At 44.7% G+C, this 21633-nt stretch overlaps 1 long non-coding RNA gene across 5 annotated transcripts in view; it reads left to right on the top strand.

Annotated features, from left to right (window-relative positions):
• LOC121075324 overlaps window positions 1–16463 on the top strand; it is a 37139-nt gene extending 20676 nt beyond the window's left edge. For 2 of the 5 annotated variants that reach the window (XR_005822906.1, XR_005822903.1), the window contains exons 4-8: window positions 518–5376; window positions 7917–7958; window positions 9128–9823; window positions 10780–11028; window positions 12632–16463. This is a non-coding gene — a long non-coding RNA (uncharacterized LOC121075324). Of the gene's footprint in view, window positions 1–517; window positions 5377–7916; window positions 7959–9127; window positions 9824–9917; window positions 10668–10779; window positions 11029–12631 lie in introns of those variants that run through there. The other 3 variants (XR_005822907.1, XR_005822904.1, XR_005822905.1) reach the window with 3 other exon arrangements.
• The last annotated feature ends 5170 nt before the right edge of the window (window positions 16464–21633 follow it).

Below are 21633 nucleotides of genomic sequence, written 5' to 3'. Positions count from 1 at the left end.
CTGTGGGAAGATCGTGGGAACTTGGGCTATTCAGAAATATGGGAGGGCTGGTGCTGTGTCCTTGTCCATCCTGGGGCTAGATTTCATCTTCCTCTTACATTTCAAATTCCTGATAGTAACTGTACAAATTAGTGATTATTTAGCAATAAGGGTTGAAAGCAATTCCCCCTCATTGCTTAAAATCTTGGAAGAATGACTCATACTAGCAGTAGGTTGACAGTATCTGCCAAGGACTGAGACGCATTGTAATTTTTTTTCCCCACAGTTAAGCAGGTTCACATTTGAATGTTTCACAGTCTCCTCTAAATTTTGCACCTAACCTCTTAAAAAGAAGTCAATATCAGTTTTTTAAACAGTAATAATTCTCTTTTCTTTTCAAGAATCTGCTCCTTCATTTTTATTCCTGTGACTAATTGTTCATCCATTTCTTGTTAATAAATGCCAGTTAGTGTGGTTGGTGGGAGGAATTAATGGAGACTATGAATTGTGTCACATCTGTTGATTCTTCACTTTGCAGTCCATCTGGTAGACAAAATTCCTTGGTGCAATGTTTCAAGAGATGGGAATGTCTCCGTTCCAGACAGCGCCATGACCACTTCAAAGGTATGCAGGGGGTGAGCAGGACTTACTGCCCTGAGTTACTGCAGTACACCATGGGAGAGCACCAGGACTCACCAGCAGTGTAGGCAGGATGTGGTGGTGAGGTCAGGTAAGAAAAGGGCCAGATACCATTTGTGAAGGCAAATGCTTTTGGTTTACTGCAATCTACATTCAGTTCAGTTAGGTAACTTAGTTGGAGGTGATTGAAAAGAAGTAATAGCCTAACTAAAGAACAAAACCTCATATATTATAGCTAGGATGGCCCCTTAGTTATCAGGGGTGGGGATGAATTGAGCTTTGTCCCTGAGTTGTGTTTCCGTGTGCACTGACTGGTTGCTGCAGCAGTTCCCTGGCAGCTCCGAGTGTCCCTGCAGCCAAAACAGGGAATCCTGTCTTGGTCTTCTAATGTTCGTTAAAACGTTGCTACAGCTCCCTGGGCACTGGCAAAGTAAGTTCCTGCTGATGCCCCCTGTTTCAATGGGAGCTGCTGGGAATGAACCTTGCCTTCCAGTCTGTCTTCATAAGTCTAATTGACAGTTAGAAACAATCTGGTTGTGGATTAATTTTTTAAGATGGGTGGTTGTTCAGGCTATAAACACATTCCCTTGTGCTCCCTTGCAAAAGTAGGGAGTGCTGCTGCTCTTGCTGCTGCAGCTGAGGAGCAGCACCCAGCAGTCAGGTCTCTGGAGGGTGCAGGGTTGTGTGGCTGGAGGAGGTAAAAGAAATTAAAAGTAAAGAAAGGCCCAAACCACTCTTGTCTATGAAAAGCTGTCTTGGGATCTCTAACACCACTCAGAGCTATATGGGATGTTGGCTGCATGGACTTCCAGCTTTGTAGCACAAAATTGAAGTAGAGGCCTTGAAGGCATTTCATGAGCTACTAACTCAAAAGGAAGTATATAACTTTTTAATCATCAAGGTTTTTCTCTTACATGTTTCTCATCCCCTAGGTACAATATATTTAATATAAAACTAGACAGGAACATGGAGTATTGCCCAAAGGTGGTGGTTAGTGATGACCACGGTCCTGTGCTCTGGCAGGTGCCTTTTTGTCCCTAGGGATTTGGAGGTTAGGCTGGTACACATGTATACAATAGGCTCTTACAAACTGTCCTGCTGTGGTATTGGAACATGAAGTATCGCTAGCTGTGCGTTAAATTTTTAATGTACTTTCTACACAATTACAGTCTATGAAGTATTTTGTTATCTCCCATTTGGATTGCTGTAATCATTCAATGAACATACTGAGGAAATTCTATTTATAATGGTCTTAAAAATTTAGGGAGACCACTTTCTAGTGGAGCCTAACATAACATTACATATGAGAGACATGAATCCCATCATTATGTCACTGTTACCAATCAGTAACAAAATCAATGGGACTATTTTTTTATTAAAAAAAGAAAAAAGTCTATTTTGCATCTGTGTCTCAGGAATATCAAATAACATTTCATAAACAGACAGTAGTTTTATTTATGTGTTTATCTTGTGTTTATCACAGCTGTTTTGTGACCTTTATTTGAATTGACGCATCAGTGGAAAGAGCAATCAACCACGCCGAAAGGGCTGATAGTTCTCTTTACCTGCCTACCTTAGAGAGGACACATTTATCAGGTGCTTAACGAGGAGCTTAGGAAATGTGATTTTTTTTTCACTCAGTTTTTTATAAGTGAAAAGGGGAGTGTTTCTCCCAAGTTTAACAAATCAGAATCAAAACTTCAGCTCTGATTGCTGGGAGAAAGGAAGGAAACCCCATTTTGTCATCTCTGAAGGTGTTCACTGTGCGAAGAGCGCTGTAATCCAGGGACAACTTGTGAATGTGGGAGAGAAAGCAACCACCCAACCATGAATATTTAGTTGGCTGGCATGAAATTTCTTTGAGGACTGGAAGATGTTAAGAAAAAAATATCTGCTGAATAAAAAGAAAGCGATTAAAAACAAAGCCCTTCAGTTGTATGGAATGCAGTGAAACTGCATTGCCCTCTCTTTTTGAGGGGCAGGGAGGTTTAGGAGGCATCGCTTCTGCAGCATCCGAACTGTTTTGCATGCTTCGATTTGTGTCTTCTGGAAGAAGATGGGGGGGGGGGGGGGGGGGTGAAGAAGTCTGCAAAATATTGTGGGTTATGCTGTCCTGAGAACTGCTTTAATAACAATAGCGTGACACAGACCTTCACCACCACTCCTGCTTCCCTCCTCTGCAGCTAGTGAATACATCCCTTGTCTTGTGGACTCGGCATGACCTGTGCTCCTGAGAAGCTGGGAGGCTGAATTTCAGACAAGTGCCGTTGGTCTGCTGCAGTCTTCTTTTTTGGGTAATGCCTAAAAAAGGACCTTGCTGACATGTTAATTTGATGAAAACTCTTAGACGAGTTTCCCAGGCAACAAGGAAATGGTTGTGCTGATTTCCAGTCACTGAAGACAAACCAGATATTTAATGGATGACTAAAACGGAACAAATATTTTAAATTCGTAAATACCACTGAGAAGAAAATAATTATGTAAAGTAAAAAGGCAAATTAGCATAAAATTAAAGAAAGAGGAAATTTACATTTCGTATCAGAAACATATTCACAGACTGACATATTGGGCTGTGACTAAAACTGATCAAAAGTCAGCACTTCCACTGCAGGGGAGGCTGCACAGCTCGAAATTCTTTTTAGCGCAATTAACAGTTGTTTTTTTTTCTATTTCTGCATAGGCAGGAAAATACCAGAGACACCCAAAACATTCCATTTTGAAAACTGTGAAGGAAGACAGTACTTGTTGGGACCAGGATTGAGCTCTCATTGAAATACAGTCCTGATGTTTCACAGTCGAGGGTTCCTGCTTGCCCTGACCTGTCTGTGAGAATTAGGGCTCAGAAGTGATAGGGGACTGAAGCTGGCAGTGCAGGAGGCTGCAGCAGCCACAGCTCAGGATCAGTCCATAACACAAGGCTGCTCCAGAGCCCAGGGAGCTGGGAAGTCACAGATGCAAATGTGTCTGCGTACCAAAACTGTCTTGGGGAGCGAGAAAAGCCTGAGGTCCCTCCCACCCAGCTTCATAGGTGAACTGGTGGCAGAATGGAGTTTTGGCTGCAGTTTATCCAGACAGATACATTTTTTACAGAGTGGATTAGTTTTGACAGAGAAGTCACTTTTGGACTAAAAAAGAAAAACAAGATAAAGAATTTGTTGGAGATCTCTGTCAGGTCCTTGCCCATGGTCCTGCTGAAGACAACAGGGGAGGCTGAGAGTTCAGATCAGCAGCACAGGGAGTGTGCTGACTGAGGGAGACATCTGTGGACTCATACCAAGATACTGCAGCAAACCTCCAAAGGCAGAAGCGTACGCCTTTCACTGAGCCCTGCTCTGAGGGGGACTTCAGGAAGCTGTCTTGGCTATTTGAGTTGCCCACGTGGCTGAGCATCAAGTGCCGTTTTCCTGCAGGAGGAAGATGGGTTTGGCTTTTCCTCACCAGACTTTGTCACACCTGGGTGTGCAGCTCTCTTTGAGGCTTGGTGCTGGTTTTGACTGACTGCTAAGCTTTGTTGAAACAGCATCTTTAAAAATATAGCTATCTCAGATTTCAAGTAGATGACATGCTGGATTAGTTGTTACGTGCCAACATTTGATAGCTGCTAGTATGGGAACTTGGAAGAGAATCTAGAGATATACCCTCAGCCCCATTGTAGTGTTGGATTAAATGGACTCTTGATAATTTTTTCAGAGTGAATAAAAGTGGGAGGAAAACTGGCTTGCCAAGAGGAATAGTTGGCAATTAATGAAAAATAGCTTTGCTCTTTGTAGACTTCACAGATGCGGGGATGGGACAAACATTTTTTTGGTCCTGATTCAGCAGGTTCACAAGGGTCACGCAATTCACAGTGCACAGCATCGGCCTGACCTGCAGAGCACCATCCACTTGAGAGCCACGGAGCTGCAGGAAAGCCTTTGATCTCTGCGTGCTCCTGCCAGTTGGCCACTGCTGTGTCAGAAATGCCTCTGTTGTTAGTGGGGAATGGGAATGTGAGGAAGAATTTCAGAGCATGCTGAATGCAAAGCCTCAGCTGTCTCCTGCCTCCAGAAGCTGATGTGGCTCCAGAACCAGCTGTATGGTAAATCTTTTTCTGTAGCCACCTCGTTCCCCCAGACATCACCCTCCTCCTAGATCCCCTTTCCAATATACCACATGAAAAAATAAGCAGAAACAAGCCCAAAGACCTCAGTCAAGTTGTGCTAAACCTTTTGCAGCCACAAAACATTTCCTCTGGCTGCCTGAACCCCAAGGGGACACCTGCAATTTATATGGCTGGGCTGGTGGCTTCACCACCAGCAGTGACAGCGGTGAGTGTGTCCTCCCAGCACTGCTGAGGATGGAGGCTGGCTTGCAAGGATGGCCCTCAAGCAATAAACCTGCGACAAGAAAAACACAAGAAGGTGCCTGAGATTTGCCAGGAAGTGTAGGGCCAAGCACCACGTGTGCCCAAAGCACGTCTGAGAGCGGCTTGCTCGCAGTATTTCTGTCAGGGGCCGTGCAGGAAGCCAGGAGCACTGCTGGCAGCTGGAGCACTGTCCCCACAGCGTGCTGGGGAAGGTCTGGTCCCGAGAGAGCAGTGAGGAAAGTGAAGCGCAAAGCGCAGCTCGAGAGGCTGCAGGTCTAATGAGGTCCTAGCACCCCATGCAGGGTGGAAGCCTGAAGGCAAGCAAAGGAGTTCAAAGGGACCGGCTGTGCTGCAGAGAGCTGGTCGCTTCGAAATTGGAGCTAGATCTGCTGGCCCTGGTCTTCTATGAAGCTGTGAGTATTCTGGTCAAATGCAACTGCTAATAAATACCTTTAATAAGGAGGAATGGCAAATGTCTCTTTTTTTTTTTTTTAACCGAGTTGTTATTTGCTAAACCAACTTCAATGATAAATTGGTCTTTTGATTCTTTGTGACTGGCTGGACAAAAGGATAGACAAGAGAGCCACTGCTGCCTCTTGGGAAATTAACATTGGTATTTACAGTAATGTAGAAAATATTCTTACAGTAGTGTGGGTGAGAGGGGGATTGTGCCTTTGAATCTCACCCCAGCAGGAGCTGCACAGCCTGGCAGGAGCTGGAGATTTCCTGCTGACAGCAGAAGCAGATGTGAATGGCTGCATGGGCTTAACTGCCCCGGCAAAGTGGGGCACCCATGGCTACAATTTTTGCCTATGGAGAGCAGCTCTGTAGCACAGCCATCCGTGTCTCCGTACTAAGTTCCTGCTTAACAAATCTCCTGGTGTCCAAGCGAAAGGTACATGGGAGGAGTGTGTGTTTGGGTGAAGCAACAAGTACCACATCTTTCCTATGCAAAGGTCTTTAACCTGTCAAGTCATCAGGGTTTTGGGTACCAGCAAAGACTTCTTTTTTTTTTAATAAGGTTGGCATTAACCAGGAAGGCTAAAGAAGAAAAAAAAAGAAATCCAATTCTAGGTTTACAGTTGACTGAAATTTCTTTCTATTGCACAGCAGTATGGTGAGCTGCACTGGGATAGAGATAGAGCAATTTTTCATTTAGCTCTCTAGGAGCAGAATAAACAACATACTTTTCACATCACATAAGGTTTTATGTGAAATGTTGATGTGGTTATGTCTGTCTGTCAAGATTACAACAGCAGCTTCAGCATTTTTTGGACACACCACCTTAAAATACAACTGTTTACTGATTCGTCATTTTTGTCTTAGCACAAGGGAGGGGTAATTTTGTTTCCCACCTCAGGAATCTATGCAAGTAATCTTACCTCCCTATTTATGAATACATTGAGGTGTGATTTTCATACATATATACTCAAAACCACCATCATATCAAGTGGTCATCATCTTATGGGAGCAATATCATCTGCTGATATACTGAATTAATATTTTTGTTTTTTATAGTAATTCTCATTCTGTACAAGGTACAAAAAAACTGAACTTACTTTCCTGTATACTTTCTATTGTGTTACAGAAAGGAACTTATTGCTCTGGACTTTAAATTCAGTTTACAAAACTCTTCCTACTTCAATCAGTACTGCCAAGCAAAATATTTGCCTATTTACTGCTCTGACAGCCTGACAGTTAGAACAGAGTAGGTGCTAGCAGAGCTGCAACATTTACCTCTGTAAAGGGTAAGGGTTTGGCACAGGATTGTACATACGAAATGTCTTGCAGTCAGGTGGAGGCAGACCAGAGGGTCAAGAAGAGAGGGTTGAAGATCAGGGCAGTAAATGGCCAAGAGACTTGCTGCAGTTAACTTGGTTAGTAATAGAGAAAGGAAAAGTCAAAACGCAGGTCAGCATGCAACAGATAAAATCCCAGGGGAGTGGTGCAAAGGCTGTAAGGCTGGGACCAAAGCAGGGACACGAGGGAACTGAATGAAGCCTCTGGTTTTGCTCTGTTAAAACTTTTGCCTTTTACCCAGTTCAAATAACAGTGGAGAATCTAACAGTGACTCGGCAAATCTACTGAAATCATCTGAACTGTACCTAGAAACAGTTCGTTCTTCCTTGCTGAAAAACCCATATTAAAAAAATATTTAGGATTACTTAAAATGCTGCCTAGTTTTCGAAGGTTGAAATTGAGCTAAGGCCCAACTTCAGTCAGTGTTGCTTGCCCTGCCCTCTCCTCTCGTCCCTCCGAGCTGCTGAGCACAAAGAGCTTCAGGAGGCAGAGCTCTGCATGGTTTTCATTAGGCAGAAGGGTTAAGTGAGTTTTTTCTGCAATCGTTACTGCTAGGGTTTGACAAGGAAGGAGTCCAGCTTGCCTTTCAGATCTCAGATTTGGTTTTGTAGTCTTAGCAATAAAAAAAAAAAAAAAATCACCCTGTGAACTGTGCACACATTATCATTTCCCATGGATTTCCAGATCATTATGAAACCCCACCAGGCCAGCCTCCCAACATCAAGCTGCAGAGCGGAATTACACTGGAAAAATGAGGTCAGGAGAGTGCTGCGCTGCAGAGCAGAACCAAGGGCTGGTGTCTGGTCCTGCCCCAGCCTGGGGCTCCTCAGCCAGATTGTGTGGCCATCACCACCAGTTCCACCACTGAGCAGCGTCAGATAGACCAGCCTAAAGAACTGCAAGAAAAAAAAAATATAGAAAATTGCTAATACCTTTCAAAAGGCCCAAATCTGTCCGTTCTTCTTGAAAATACGCGTGCAAGTTCATGCAGACACTGCTGCTGTCCTCACCGCAAAATTTAGCAACTGTCAGTGATGGCTGTGAGGGGAAAGAGACTTGCAGCTGAACTGGAGGGTGAGCAGTTATTGGCTGTCTCTGCAGTAACTTGTGCTAAGTAATAATTCTCTTTTTTTTTCTGGTTTCTACAACAAAGAAAGCATGTCAGGCTTCTGAAGCATCTTCTGCTGTTCTCCTGGTAAGAGACTTCAGGTTTTACAGAATTTGCATGTGTTGTAACCACAACCACATTAATGTTTTGGTGAGAGGCACTGCACAGCTGACAAACACTATTGAGTGAGGCAGCCTAATGAAAATTGTCTTAAAAAAATCAACCAGCAGAAGCAAGACAAAACATGCAATTCATTAAGTAACACCATACGATCGTCTGAGTTCCAAAACCTCTCCAATTCCAAAAAAGTGTGGATTAGGAGGAGGCTTTTAGTTAAAAGAAATCCTGTGGCTGACAAGACAAGAAAACAGGGCTGCAAGCTGTCAGGCGGCGCAGGGAGAGCTGCGCTGCACAGAGCCTGGAGGCACCGCTGCAGAAATGGTGCGAGCAGGCTGGCACGCAGCTTCCCGTTGGGCTGTGTGGGGAAAAGCTCCCCTGCAAATTCAGAATTAATGCAAAGGGCTTGTTCAAGTGCATTTCAGAAACCGCACGGCCTCTAGCAAGGTGCCTGCTATGGATGTGTCCTCCACATTGCCTCCCCTGCACCTCCGGAGAGGCCGGGAGGGCCGGGGGCAGCCACTGCTTCCAGGTGGGCAGCTGCCTCCGAAGGCTACCAGTCGCTTCCAGCACTCTGTGGGTAGTTAGGGAAATTAGGTGCTTGGAAAAACTCGATAATATGAAAGTATACTGGAACATTTCTTGGATCGGCCTACTGCATTACTCATGCATCATTAATTCTCGAAATATTAAGGGAACATTTCTTAGTATTGGGCCCTAGTCCGTTAAAGAGACACCAAGCAGCTTGGGCTAAGTCACGATGCAATGTGCGCCCACGGGAGGGCAGGTAGGAAACCAAAGCTGGGGTAGAAAAGGCTTGTTGGACTTGAACTCAGGGAGAGCTTTGGGTTTTCTGGTATGCACCGTGGCATGTACATGTTTTATTAGTCCAGGACTGCAAGATCTCATTGTTAATGCTCGTATTGCTTAACTTTTATGTAGGCTTTTCTGTTGTCACAGCAGACCCATTTCAGCTCTGTTCGGCATTCCTTGAATAACTAAAACCACTGCTAACTTTGCCTGCGAGTCTGAGTTTGAAGAGAATGCAGCCTCAGTGCTCATGGTATTGGGACTGCAGCTGCATTCATTAGCTCCATTTTTCAGTTTCTGCCATTCCAGCAGATCCTCCTCTTTTCCAGGCTTAAAGCTGCCCTGGCATTTTCTCTGCATTCATTACCGCCGTGCCAGGAGCACAAACAACATTTTGAGCAAGCCTTGTTTCCCCTCTGCTCTCTGCTGGTATACAATTGCTGTACCTACTGCCTGATGCTATCCCCCATGCTTTAAGGTTGCCTGCTCAGATGGAGCATGGAAGTGGCAGGAAGGATGATGGGCACAGGCAGCGGCTGCTCTGAGCTCGGCGAGGCTCCCGAGCAGTCCCTGGATGTCTGCGTGTGTGGCAGAGGCGGTGGCACCCCGTGCCGAGCAGCTCCATCACTTGGTGCTTCAGCTCAGTCCAAGCTGTGGGAATAGCCAACTGGAGGCTGCAGCTGCCCTTCTAGTGCTTTCCAAACCTCTGTCCTGCTACTCCTGAGCTCCACAGGGTGACTTGGCTGTCGGGGTGACACTTGCGACATAAACTGACTTACTGCAGGTAGCTACCCCAGCATTTCTGTGTATGAGCAGTGTAATGTTCGTGGCTTTCTCCAGGAATGACCCTTATGGATGGTTTGTGGGTAGAGAGACCCCATTTGAAACTACAGCTCAAGATGTACGCGGAAGGCTACAAGGATGGCAAGGGCCATATCCAGTTAGAGGATACGATGATGACGAACAGCTCAATGCCCAGGATGGAGGAGACCTGCAGTGCGTGTCCTGCTGCGCCCCTGCAAAGGGTGGGTTGCTTCTGCCCCTTAGGATGTGGCCATTGATTTATGCAAACCCCAAAGCCCTCTAAAGAAATACTCAGATTTCTGCTTTATCTTCCAGAGCTAAATAGAAATTGCGCTCTCAGCATCCCCCTAATTTCCTTGGGACTGCTCAGCACGGGTCGGACACAAACTTCTAACCCAAACTCCCTGAGCTCTGATGGGGCCTCTGCTTTGGAAGATGAATAAGCAGGAGGGAGCACGGAGCAGGAAGGATAAACCAGGCAATCCCTGGGCCCTGGGGACATTCATTCTGCTGCAGAGTGAATTTCCCTCTAAGAGTTTATCAGCTTCACTTTCTCTTGCATACAGAGGGGTTTACCTTGGAAAGGTTGTTTTTTGTTCTTTTATTAGATTTTTTTTTCTTTTTTAGTGGAATTATTATAGCTATTCGTGCTGGCCATACACAGAAATTAGAAATGAGACATATTTGCTTTTGGAAGCTGATTATTCTTTGTCACGGAACTGACTTCTTGAAACAAAAACATTTTCCTACTTAATCCTTCTCATATTATTTCTCTTTCTGCAGCGTGCAAAGTAGTTCTACACAGAAATTAGGCTCTTGTGTACAATGCAAAAGGTAGATTTTAAATAAGAATATATTTTTTGAGTGGCCATGAGATGGAATTTGGTAAGGTGAGCTCTGAGGATGTGTTGGGAAGCACAATAAGGGCAGGTGAAGAGGGTGGCTGATGTTCAGCAAGCCCTAATGGCAGGGGCCTTACGGGAGCTTCAGAACAAGCCCTCTGTCCCCACAACCTACTCGGTCTTTAAGGCTTGTCAATGTTGATGGAACAATGGAAAGATAAAGCAAGGGAATTTTAAATGAAATTTGAAGAGGGGAATGCTGTTCCATAATGCTTGATAAGCTGGAAATTCAGTTGCTGTATTTTTCAACAATTTTCTCATCTCTGGCATGCCAGGTGGGTGTTAATACTTTCACGTTGCTACCACCGCTGGGAGTTGGGATGAAGAAAAACCTCAGCACGGCGCCGGGCACTGCCAGCAGCCCGCAGGTGTGAGGGACTGCGGGCACCACGCAGTGCAGGACCCTGGCTGGCAGGGATCTCGTGGTCCCACACCAGCCTGTGGTCCCGCACCAGTCAGTCAGTCGTCACCCCTGGTGGGAGAATGCAGGGAAGAGAAACGTGAATAGCACGGGAAGTACTAATGTAAGTGTTTTACAAGGGAAGTAAAAAACTGCTTCGTTATTTTTATCAATTAGATGGGAGTGAAAAATAAGATGTGCTCAGGGTGTTTTTGCAAGAATCTAGCAGGTCTGAGGTTGTGAACTGCTAGGCTTGATATTGCACTAATACATGGTAAGTGGTAAATTTCCTAGACGTGTGATCTCAGCTAGGAGTGTTAACTAGCTGCTGTACTATTTCCTTAGCAAAGACAGCTACTTCCTTTTTCTAGGTAGCTTTTTCATGCAGCACTCCTTCATTTCCCACCTTCTCTCTGAGGGGCTCAGAGGCTGTTGAACATCTCCGAGCACACATTTCTTTTCAGTGTCCCAGGAGCTGGGCCTCAGTTCTTTAATAATTTTAAATATATATATATAAATCACATATATGTATATATTTTTCCTTCAGAGATGAGAAAAGGTAAAAGTTGTCATATTTTGACACTATACAGGGTTAGAGGGAAGCTCCCAGTGAACTTAGCCGGGGGATTAAGAGACTTGCACAGATTTCTAAGGAAAATTGTGAGGGATCTGAAATGCAAGCTAGAGGTGGCCATCGGTCCTACATAACAACTGCCCCAACTGTCAGGCTAAGGACCCCCAGCACCTATGGTGGGTGCTTCTCCTCTCTGGCATTTTGCCTGGTCACTCAAGCAGGGCACATGCTCTCACCGTCCAGTTGCAGAAAGAATACTTCATATGCTAGTAACTCTGTGTGGGTCTATAGGAACCCAAGACAGCCCACATGAACCACAGATGCCTGGAGACTACGAGTTCCTCAGTCAGTCTCATGAAATATTTCCAGCTGTCCTTGTTGGCCTTCCCTCTCCAAAGCCTCTGCTTAGCAGAAAGATACCACCACATCTTACCTGAAAAGGGAAAAATCAAGGTGAATGTCACCTAGACTTTCCTTGGGTATTTAGCTAGGATCAGGGAGTTAGTAATCAGGTTAGCTATGACATGGAAAATTTTGAATATAAACATAGTTCACCTAGCCCCCTGCTGCAGTTAAAAGTTAAAAAAGTGCCAGCAAGTGGATGAAGAATAAATAAGCTCACCATTAAGCTAATGAGACCCATATGCTTTTATAGTCAAATAAAAATGAGCTAAATGTACTGAAGAGCCAAGAAGCAGATGAATGAACCACAACAGACATCCTAAAATCATGGTTAAAATGCAGATATTGATATTTCTCACACACTTCTTTCCTTTATGTAAGTCACACCTAAATAAGGCATCTGATAGAAGAAAACATATTTTTGCCTTTGAGCTCATACTTGAATGAATGCAGCAAGCTCAACTTGAGAGAATACCTACAGGCTGCTACAGTTACTGAAGACTGCAGACAGTCGGGAGTCACAAATGAGATTTGCCATCTTGTTGGAAGCTGAGCCTGAAAGTAATTTATATCCAAATCTACACAAATCCATCTGAGAATCTTTTCTTTAAAAATGCAAACCACACACTTTTTTTTTTTTTTTTCCGGTATGAAACTGCAAATGAAGGGTTTGAGGAATCCAGAAATAGTTTTAGTCAGAAAGCACTTTAACACCAGAGAAATTATCCTCTTCCTTTTCTTTTGTTTCCAGGCACTTACACAGAAGAAAGAAAAAAGAAAAGAGAAGCAAAACCCCAGTTTTTATGAGCTTGATGTTACTTCTACTGAAAAGCTGTATCTCCAGGAAAAATTGTGGTTCCTTTGCTAAAGGTTTGGGCTGCTTATTGCTGCACTGTTGCTGGTCTAGCTGCTGCTGTCACCAGCAGTTATTGCTTTGCAGGTCTGACAGATCAGCATATCTTTCTCCATCAGTGATGTCATTTAATTGGGCACATTGCATCTTATAAATACCGCTGGCTGAGGGCTATGAGTTTCAGGCTTCTCTCCAGGAAAAACGGTGTCCAAATTCCTCTCCTCCCTTTTGAAGGTGCCACTTTGAATCAATGAAGATACCAACTTGATTGTGAGGGATGGACCAACCTTCCTGCCTCTTACCCCATATCAGACTCCTCACCTGACCACAACAGGCTGTTCTGGCTGAGATGTGAGGACAGAGCTTGTGGTTATGCTGAGTTTGGTTATTATAGCATGTGCTTCTGGGTGACAGTGGTTACTATTTGGAGCAAAGTGACTGAATGGTGAATTTGGTCCATTCCAAAAGGAGACAGGGGAAGAAGCTCTGTGTGGTGGTGGCTGCGTGGGCTGAGGGAAAGGGTTCTTGGTGAATGAGATAGTCACAGGCTTGTGTAATGGATGTCATCTTCCCTAGTGATACTGCTGATTGGTCTGGGAATTAGCATTAATCTAGTGTCAGATAGTTTTCTTGTGATACCCTGCAGATACCATGATGGACATGTAATGCACCAGGCACGTATCGCATGCCTGGGTCATACACACAAGTATGTGACACTACATAATTCTTGGCTGAGTGACCGTCAGATGTACTTGCTTATCTGCTTTTCTTTTCATATATATTTCTTGCCTTTTTCTGATCCTCTTATTATTCTGACCTCCCTTTTAGGGAAGAAAAAGAAAAAATACACACTTTTTGTGTTTACCTGCCTTCTCTGATTTTCCTCTGCTTGGATAGGATGGATTTCAATAACTAATCAGGATAATGCTCTGCTTTGCACGTCTGGGTTAGTGCAAATATTCTTTACCCTGCTGCAGCAAAGCATTGAGCTGCAGCACTGAGTCAATATGTTGAAACTGCCCATGCAGTTTCATGTAAGGCACTTAAAAATGCCCAAGAATTGCCTTGGAAAATGTGCCATTGCCAGAACTTCACTTTCCTTATCACTGTCACAGTAATTCTCATTAGCTTGACTTCCTTTTAAACTGTCTTCCTGAAAGCCAAAAAGCTGTGTATGTTCATCACTTTTACTTTAATTAATATTGTCCCCTGAGGTGGAAGGCTTAAATAATCAGCAGGTGCCTTCCCATCAGAAACGTACACTATACCAGTCCAAGCAGTGTGTCCCCAGTTGATGCACAGAAGCAAAAGATGATGCTTGAGGGTTCTAACCAAGGATAGGTTTTCACAAAACACAGTTTTAAACTTGTAGCTCAAAATTTTCAGTCTTTTTTTCTGTACCTTGAAGTATGAATGTAGACCTTTGAACTGTGAAATAACAAGAACTGAGCCCAGAAAAGAGCTAGTGAGTGGTGATGTACTAGAGCTAGACTAGTTAATGCCAGCTAAGGATTTAGCTTTCAGCTTCTATGTATTATCTGCTTACACAAGTGGTTGTTGTTATATAGCTGGTTTGGGTTATTTTTGTTTGTTTGTTTGTTAACGTTTGTTACAGGATGAGACTGCATGGCAACATCTTCAACTGGAAGCCTGTCAGAGCCTGCTGACAAAGGTTTGGTTGTGGTCCATGTTACACCTATAAAATCACTGAAACATAACCTAACATTTGTGACTGGGGAGAGTGCCCTGAGTATAACGTAAGGGCTGATTACGTGACACTCCTCCTCTAGCTGAAGCATGGCACTGTCATGTGCTGACATCAGCTGCCAGACTGTTACAAGCCACTAATGACAATTTCCCTCATACCTGACTGTAAATGCATCAATAGATCCAAACTGTAGCTCATATCTTGCTCACCAGATGAAAGGAAGTCATTCTCCTCCAGATTGATGGAGTTAAAATGGGAATGCCATTCCTGATTCACCATGACTAAAGCAAAGGCTTATTTTATGATTCAACGTCGAGGAGAATATCTGTATTTTCCTGTTTCTTTGCAGTAACCAAAAAGGTTCGGTTTGGGAGATCACACTAGCCATCCTCATGAGGTGCACCATATGCTTTAGTCCTTTTTAATTACTGTAGCCTTTACGATCTCAGATAAATGTCATACTTAGTGCTTTGCTTTACAATTAAGTCTTTCCTGCGGGGAGATCTAAAAAATCTCTTTCTCTTGTCATACGTGAAGTGTAAAGGAGAATTGCAAATTTACATTATTATGGGCAAACAACAGCTCTGTTTAGAAAACAAACTTTAAACTACTATTATAGCAAGATGCTTTTCAGTAATGCTTTGTTGATGCCACATATCAACAAACGCAGGAGATAAGACGTTCTTTTTACAGCAGTGCCTCACAAAGACAAAGCACTGGTTTATTTCTTGAAGGTAGAGGTCTACTTAAATAAAAAAAGACAACATAAACTCAGGTCTCCATGCTTTTTTAAGATATCTGTATTAAGGTCTAAGCATTAATTTACATCTCAGGCAGACTTTCGGTAATCAGTGAAGAACTTGAATCTATTCACAGTTTTCTCCCACTTCTCAAACCCACACACACTTTGCACAGAGTGCTTTGCACACAGATCTCTTGCATTAAAAAAAAAAAAAAAAAGTAAATAACAGCTTGCAAGCTTAAATTTAGCCCTGCCAAGCTGCATGTGGAGACAGTTGAAGTTCTGCTGGAAAACTTCTAATTGCGAGGCAGCACCTCAGTGCAGGGACAAAAGCGTGACCTCCTGCACCACAGAGCCTGGCATTGAAGGGTCTCCAAGTGGTTCCCAGGCCCTGGTGAAACATCGCAGCTCCCTGTGAGAAGCAGAAGGGATTGTCGCCTCGGGGTGAAATTCAACAGCAGTGTGCTGAGAGGCAAGCTGCAGGCGCCTGTGGCTGGAGGGTCATGGCTGCCTTGCAGCAGGCCATGCTCCCCCTGCTCTGGTTATTTTACTGAGCTGGAGCTGTAAGTGCAGCTCATTTCTCTTGGGAGACGTCATCTTCCCAGTTGTCTTCCCAGTCTGAAACTTCCCCCCCGAGCTGGAGGCTGGCAGCTTCTGGCAGATGCTCCTCTCCTCGGGCAGCCCTATGATGCCTTCCCTTCGTTCATTTTCTTTTCATTAATTAGTTCCATGTTCTCCTACTCCAACCTGAGATACTTCGCAGTGGGCACCTCGCTCCCATCACCCCACAGAAACCTGAGTGAATCTCAGGTTCCCATCTTTGCCTGGGACAGCCACCCAGGGTCACGTCTCCGCATCCACAGTGTTGAAACTGGGGGAGAACCAGATCCTTCTCCTTGCTCTGGTGGCAGAAGCTGACACAGGCTGGGCTCTGAGGTGGACTCCAGGTTTTTCTCTCTCCTCTCCAATTGACAGATCTCATCTTAAACGTACATATACACACATATGAGTGTATATATATACATATATTCCCTCTGTGTTCCTTTTTTTTCCCATTCCTGTGAAGGTGCATGGCTTACTCTGGAGACCACCGGAGCAGGTTCTGCGGACAGCTGGGGATCTGCCCGCTGCTGCCTGAAAACTTCTTCAGAGCAGCACTTCCCAGAAACCATATTATGCTGAGGAGACAGACTCGTCTGCTGCAGGTCAGAACATCCAGAACATCACTGTAGAGTTTTTTTTTTTTTTTTTTTTTTTTTTTTTTTACCAATGGCTGTAAAACTAACGGGCCACATTTCATTCTCTCTGGCATTGTTAAGGAGAAACAGGGATATCCTTAAATAGTTTACATCTGTGTTCTGAATCCTGAAGAAAGCACCCAGCCAAATTTCAGGAGAAAAACTGGAGACAGCTGTGAAGGGGGCGTTGCTGCTGTCTGTTTTATGGGGTCATCTATTCCCTTCGGTAGTAACAGAAGAACCATGTCCAAGGCAATCATGAGTTGGTCTTTGGGTACAAATTAACCGGGGCCACATAGTATTAGAGCCTTGTTACTTCCCTACCCAACAGCATTCATAAATTCAGGAAAGAAGTATGTTCTGTAAAAGGAATGCATGTTGTATGGACCCAGCTCCAAAGCTGCAGTTTCAGCTAAGGTGGAAAAAAAAAAGGAAAGAGCTCAGCTGGATTTTCCAGAGCAGGTAACATTGGGACTACTTTTTAACTTTTAACTGAGATGATTTTGTTTGAACTAGGTGTATTTGTGCAGGATGACATCTCCAAATAGTCCCCATGGGTCTCATGAGATCGTTTTGCTAAGAACTTGGCTAGCTGTGCGTCTGCGCTGCCCAACAACAGGGATGTTTTGCCTCAGTAGATGATAACTTTCACATGTTGTTAGAGATCCATCATGGTAGAAGTCAGTACTAACCGGCTCACATGGCCCTCAGCTTTCCAAGATTTAATCATCGGGTCTCCAGGCTGATTCAAGTTTTTATTAGCTCCACACCTTATCCAATTTGGGAAGCCTCTAATACGAGGCCGTGTTCCTGGCTGGAGGAGGAGCATGGTCTGCCAGCGCTTGGTGGCAGTAGCCTGTGTCCACACAGAAGTCACAATATGATTTTACTTGTTGCTTTGGATCATTTGCATATTAAAGCAAGGGAGAAAAGCAGAAGTGACAATTGTATGCTTAAATAACAGCAGGTTAGTTCCTAACCCAAATAGTTTATTTTAATATAACGCTAATTTTCTGAGGAGAAGGTGTCGAAAACCAGAGGCTGATGGTTTTTCTAGAGAATAGCTTTGGGGAAAAGAAACAGACGAGTACTCTGGTGATGCCCGCTGCTGCCTGGCGGGATCACGAGGCAGCAGTAAAACCAGCAGGCTGTGCCACATCTGTTGCTGCATTCATGTGCTGCTGGGAGGCAGAGCCAGGCGCTGTGGCACGGCTCTGCCAGCGTCATGGCTGCATCCACACCTGGACTAGTGCGGTTTCTCAGCTGCTTTAATGGTAATGGCTCGCAATAGCTACTGAAAGGTGTTATAGCAAGGAATTCTCTGTCATGCTCCTTCAGGATAGCAGTGTCAAACAGCAAGTTGTGTACGGGGTAATACTGATGGAACAGCCATCTGGGCAGTTTATTCGTATAGCAGGTATACAAATCCTTAGGAATCCAGGATGGTATTAAGGTGTAGAGCCTGGTTTCTTGGTCAGCATACAAATGTTTGTATTGGATTTATCCCCCAGAGGAAAACCATGATCTTTGTGAAGTAACTTATAAGGGTTTACATGCTTCTTTATCAGAGAGGACCATGGAGTCCCTCACAAATGCAGAGGCTCCTCCTGCTCACACAGGCAGTAGGCCTCGGCCTGTGTGGGCTGAGCTGTGGCCCCGGGGGGAGTGGGGTCTCTGCCTTGGCCTGGTGGGCCTCTGTGACTGGGGTTAGGCCAAAATCCTCATGAAAACTCAGGTGCTGGTTAGGACAGGCTCCTGTGTGCAACTCATATGGGAGGACTGAGCAAAGCCTGCTGTGTGGAGCAGCTGAGACAAAGCAACAGCTCCAGTTAACAAGGTGAAGTGACACAAAGTGCTGCTGGGATTTGAGATCCTAATGGAGGCTTAAACAGCATTTCCCTCTTTATTTGTGAGCAGTAAAGATGAGACAGAGGTAGTTTTGTCTGTGATTCTGCCTGGTTTTGAAAGCCTGTGTGTTTCTGGCAGTTTTCTGATAACTCAGGGAGAGGGAAAAGTTGGGGGGCAACTCCAAATAGCAAAGCAGAAAGTTGTGAAACAATAAAATGGTACTTCACGTGCAGTGAAACACAGAAATATCAGATGGAAGTAGTGCCTTGCCTCAGGGATGAGGACACAATCTTCCCATGGTTGTTAATGGAGAGAGTGATTGGGACCTAGCTGGAAATGTTCAGGCATACAATTAAACATCGACAAAATTCATTTATAATTTGGAAAGGAAAGAAGGGGATCCTGCATAGGCTAGTGCATATAAAAAGCATACAGATAACTAATGTTGTGGAGATGGGAGTGAACCCCAAATTTTACAAGAGCAGAAATATGAATGTATGAGAACATGCCTGCAGGGCTGTGCGTGCCATAGCATATGCTGGTTTTGGAGAGTTTTGTCTTGTGGACACTGTACATGTGCGCAAAGACACTTGACTCCAGCAGCAGCAGCTCCTTCTGATAGCGGCAGGAGATAGATGTGCCCACCTTGGCAAATGGAAGAACTGTTAATTTGAAGGTGGTTGTGCAAATGTCAGTCAGCAAGCTGGTGGGAGCAGAAATATTAGTGTGAAGGGAAAAGCTCCTGGTAGTAGAAGATGAACGGGTAAAATTCAGCAATTGGGAAGTAAGTAAACTAAATATGTAAGTAAAGGAATGACAGAAGATGCAATTTACTAAAAGCCTGGCAAGTCCTCACTTGCACTAAATGGCAGGGGGTTGGAAAAAAGCTCACACAGCGTTGAGGGAGAGCTAAAAGCTAGCTGCGCTGCCTGCCTGGGGCTGACTGCGTGCCCCTGCAGCCTCTCCGATTTCATCCCTTCTCCTCCGCTGGAAGGTGGGGGTGCATGCCCCCAGCCCAGGCTGTTGCCCTTCCTCCTGGCTGCACGGTGGCTGCTGAGGGCACAGAGCTGGGGCAGACTCCTCCCTCAGCAGAGCTCTGCCCTGAGCTCAGGTCTTGGCTGGACCACGAGAGGCAACGGTCCCAGGCAGCCAAACGGGCACTGTGCTGCCTGTGTTTCCTTTGCCCTCAGTCCCTCAGCTGGGATTACTGCCTGCCAGTTGCTCAGTTGATGCTCTTTGGAAGTTACCTGATGTTTAATTCCTCCTGTGCTCTGAATTGCTCTCGACTGTGCCACCAATTTGCCCTGTTAGTAAGTGCTCCCAGGCAAATGACTGTCTTGCAATATTAATTTGTTCCACCCACCAGCACGGGACAAAACCATAAGCGGACTCCAGACTTTGAAAAATTAAGTGGCTCTACAAGAAAAGCAATTCAGAGCATGTACAGCCTCAGAGGGTATTTTGGCCCTGCTCACTATTCAGCTGCTGGACTTCTCCACAGTTACTTTCTTCTTCCAACCTGTAGCCACCTGGGCTTTCACACTGGCTGCCCTCCTGCATCCTACCTAGTGCTATATCCAGCAAGGCTGGGTGCAGTGCTGACAGATCTCTGCACCCACGGAGAGACCCGCTGACATTAGCAGAGTTGGATGTGGGTGCAGAAACCCACATAAAAAGAGCCCACACAGAAAGAGCCCGCAGGCTCTAGGTCCTAGTTGGCAACCTTCAATATTTGTAACGTTCTGCTGACATTTCAGTGCTGTTATTCCTTCTAAATTAAGAGCATGTTCCAGAATCCAAATACGAAGCACCACTCGGAGGGTAACATTACAACATGTTGGTGGTCATTCTTATCATGGGTTTTGTTTAGTTTACAACCTGCATGTAATTTGCTGCAGCAAATCCAAAGTGGATTTTAACAGTCTGCATTAGTCAGTTCATCCACCACCAAAAGAGGTAAAACTTCATCTGTTTTCCACAAACTTTCAAGGTCATTACTGACACACTTTCAAAAAAGAAAACAGCAAAGAGGAGTTCATTGTTTCAATTGCATCCTCGACTTCCTCACTGTCAAAATGTTCAGGTACAGAAAACCCTATGAGAGGAACTGGGATTGCCAGGAGGAAATGGGAGAGGCCAGCAAGAGTGCGTGGGGAAAATGCAACTCTGCCTGCTCTCTGCACGCTTGTATGAGTGTCAGATTTGAGCCAGTACTGTGTAATCAGAAATCAGTCCAAACTGACCTGTGTCAGGCATGCTGAGCTGGGGTTTCTCAGGAACTTTATCACACGTGATGACAATGAAGGTAACAACCCCTGGAAGGGGCCATGCCGTACCTGCTTATGGGATGAAGGAAGAGGCTGACCTTGGCAGAGGATTTGTCCCAGTAGCATCCGTAGTCCAAAAGCTAATTAATTAGGTGACATTTGCTGGTGTCAGAGTGCTGACTTTGGACAGGGGCTCTGCACCCTGCGGAGCAGTAACTGCAGACATGCTTTCTTCTGGAAGGGTGCTAACAGGACGAGCAGTCATGTCTGCCATGAGATCCATGCTTTCTTTCGTTTATTTATTGATGGTGAAGTCTGAGAACAAGGAGTAGTTTCAAGACAGGTTCCAAGAAAAAATTTTTTTTTCATACCATTTGTCTTGAAGAGCCCTTTTTAATTTGGTTTGGGTACAACTCTCAGATACTTGCATTAATCTGAAAGAATGCCTCATTGAATGCTGGTTATAAGTGCTCTTGGTCTGTCGGTACATTAAATTAACAGCAAGTCACTGCAGGGCACACTTGCTCTTCACTTGAAGAATCATGCTCTATGGTTTCACATGTGCAACTTTATTTCCTCCAAGGGCACTGAATGGGTATAGCAGAGTAGTGAATTTGGCCAAATACCTGCAGAAAAACTGGCTGATAAAGATGATATTTATTTTGATAAAGAAAGGGGGATGCTGTTTTCCTCCTAAACTCTTTGGGTAGCTAATTCTCACATCACATCTTCTAGTAAACTGTTCCTTCAGCGTTCCCCTGCTAGGAGTTCAACCATACAAGTCATGGCAAATCTTTGTGAGCCCTGGCGATCAGAAATCCCCAGAACAGCATGAGCTTTTCTCCTCTGGGATGGTAGAGCAGACACACATTGTAATTGATTTGTTTGGATTGGGCTGGTTTTAAATTGTGCAATTTTCCTCTCGTTTGAAATGTGTTAGAATATTGACACTCTGGTATTTCAAAGCAGCCACGTCCACTAAAAGCTATTCCTATGTGACCTATACGTTTCGTGTGCTTCCCAGCTGTATGCTGCAATAACAGGCACGCTGCTGGATGGCCTGACTTTGGTCAAGAAGGCATTGTTTTCTGTTGCTT

The sequence above is a fragment of the Cygnus olor genome, chromosome 10 (assembly GCF_009769625.2).
Source record: "Cygnus olor isolate bCygOlo1 chromosome 10, bCygOlo1.pri.v2, whole genome shotgun sequence".
Taxonomy (NCBI): domain Eukaryota; kingdom Metazoa; phylum Chordata; class Aves; order Anseriformes; family Anatidae; genus Cygnus; species Cygnus olor.
This window is presented reverse-complemented; position numbering and strand designations above follow the sequence as displayed.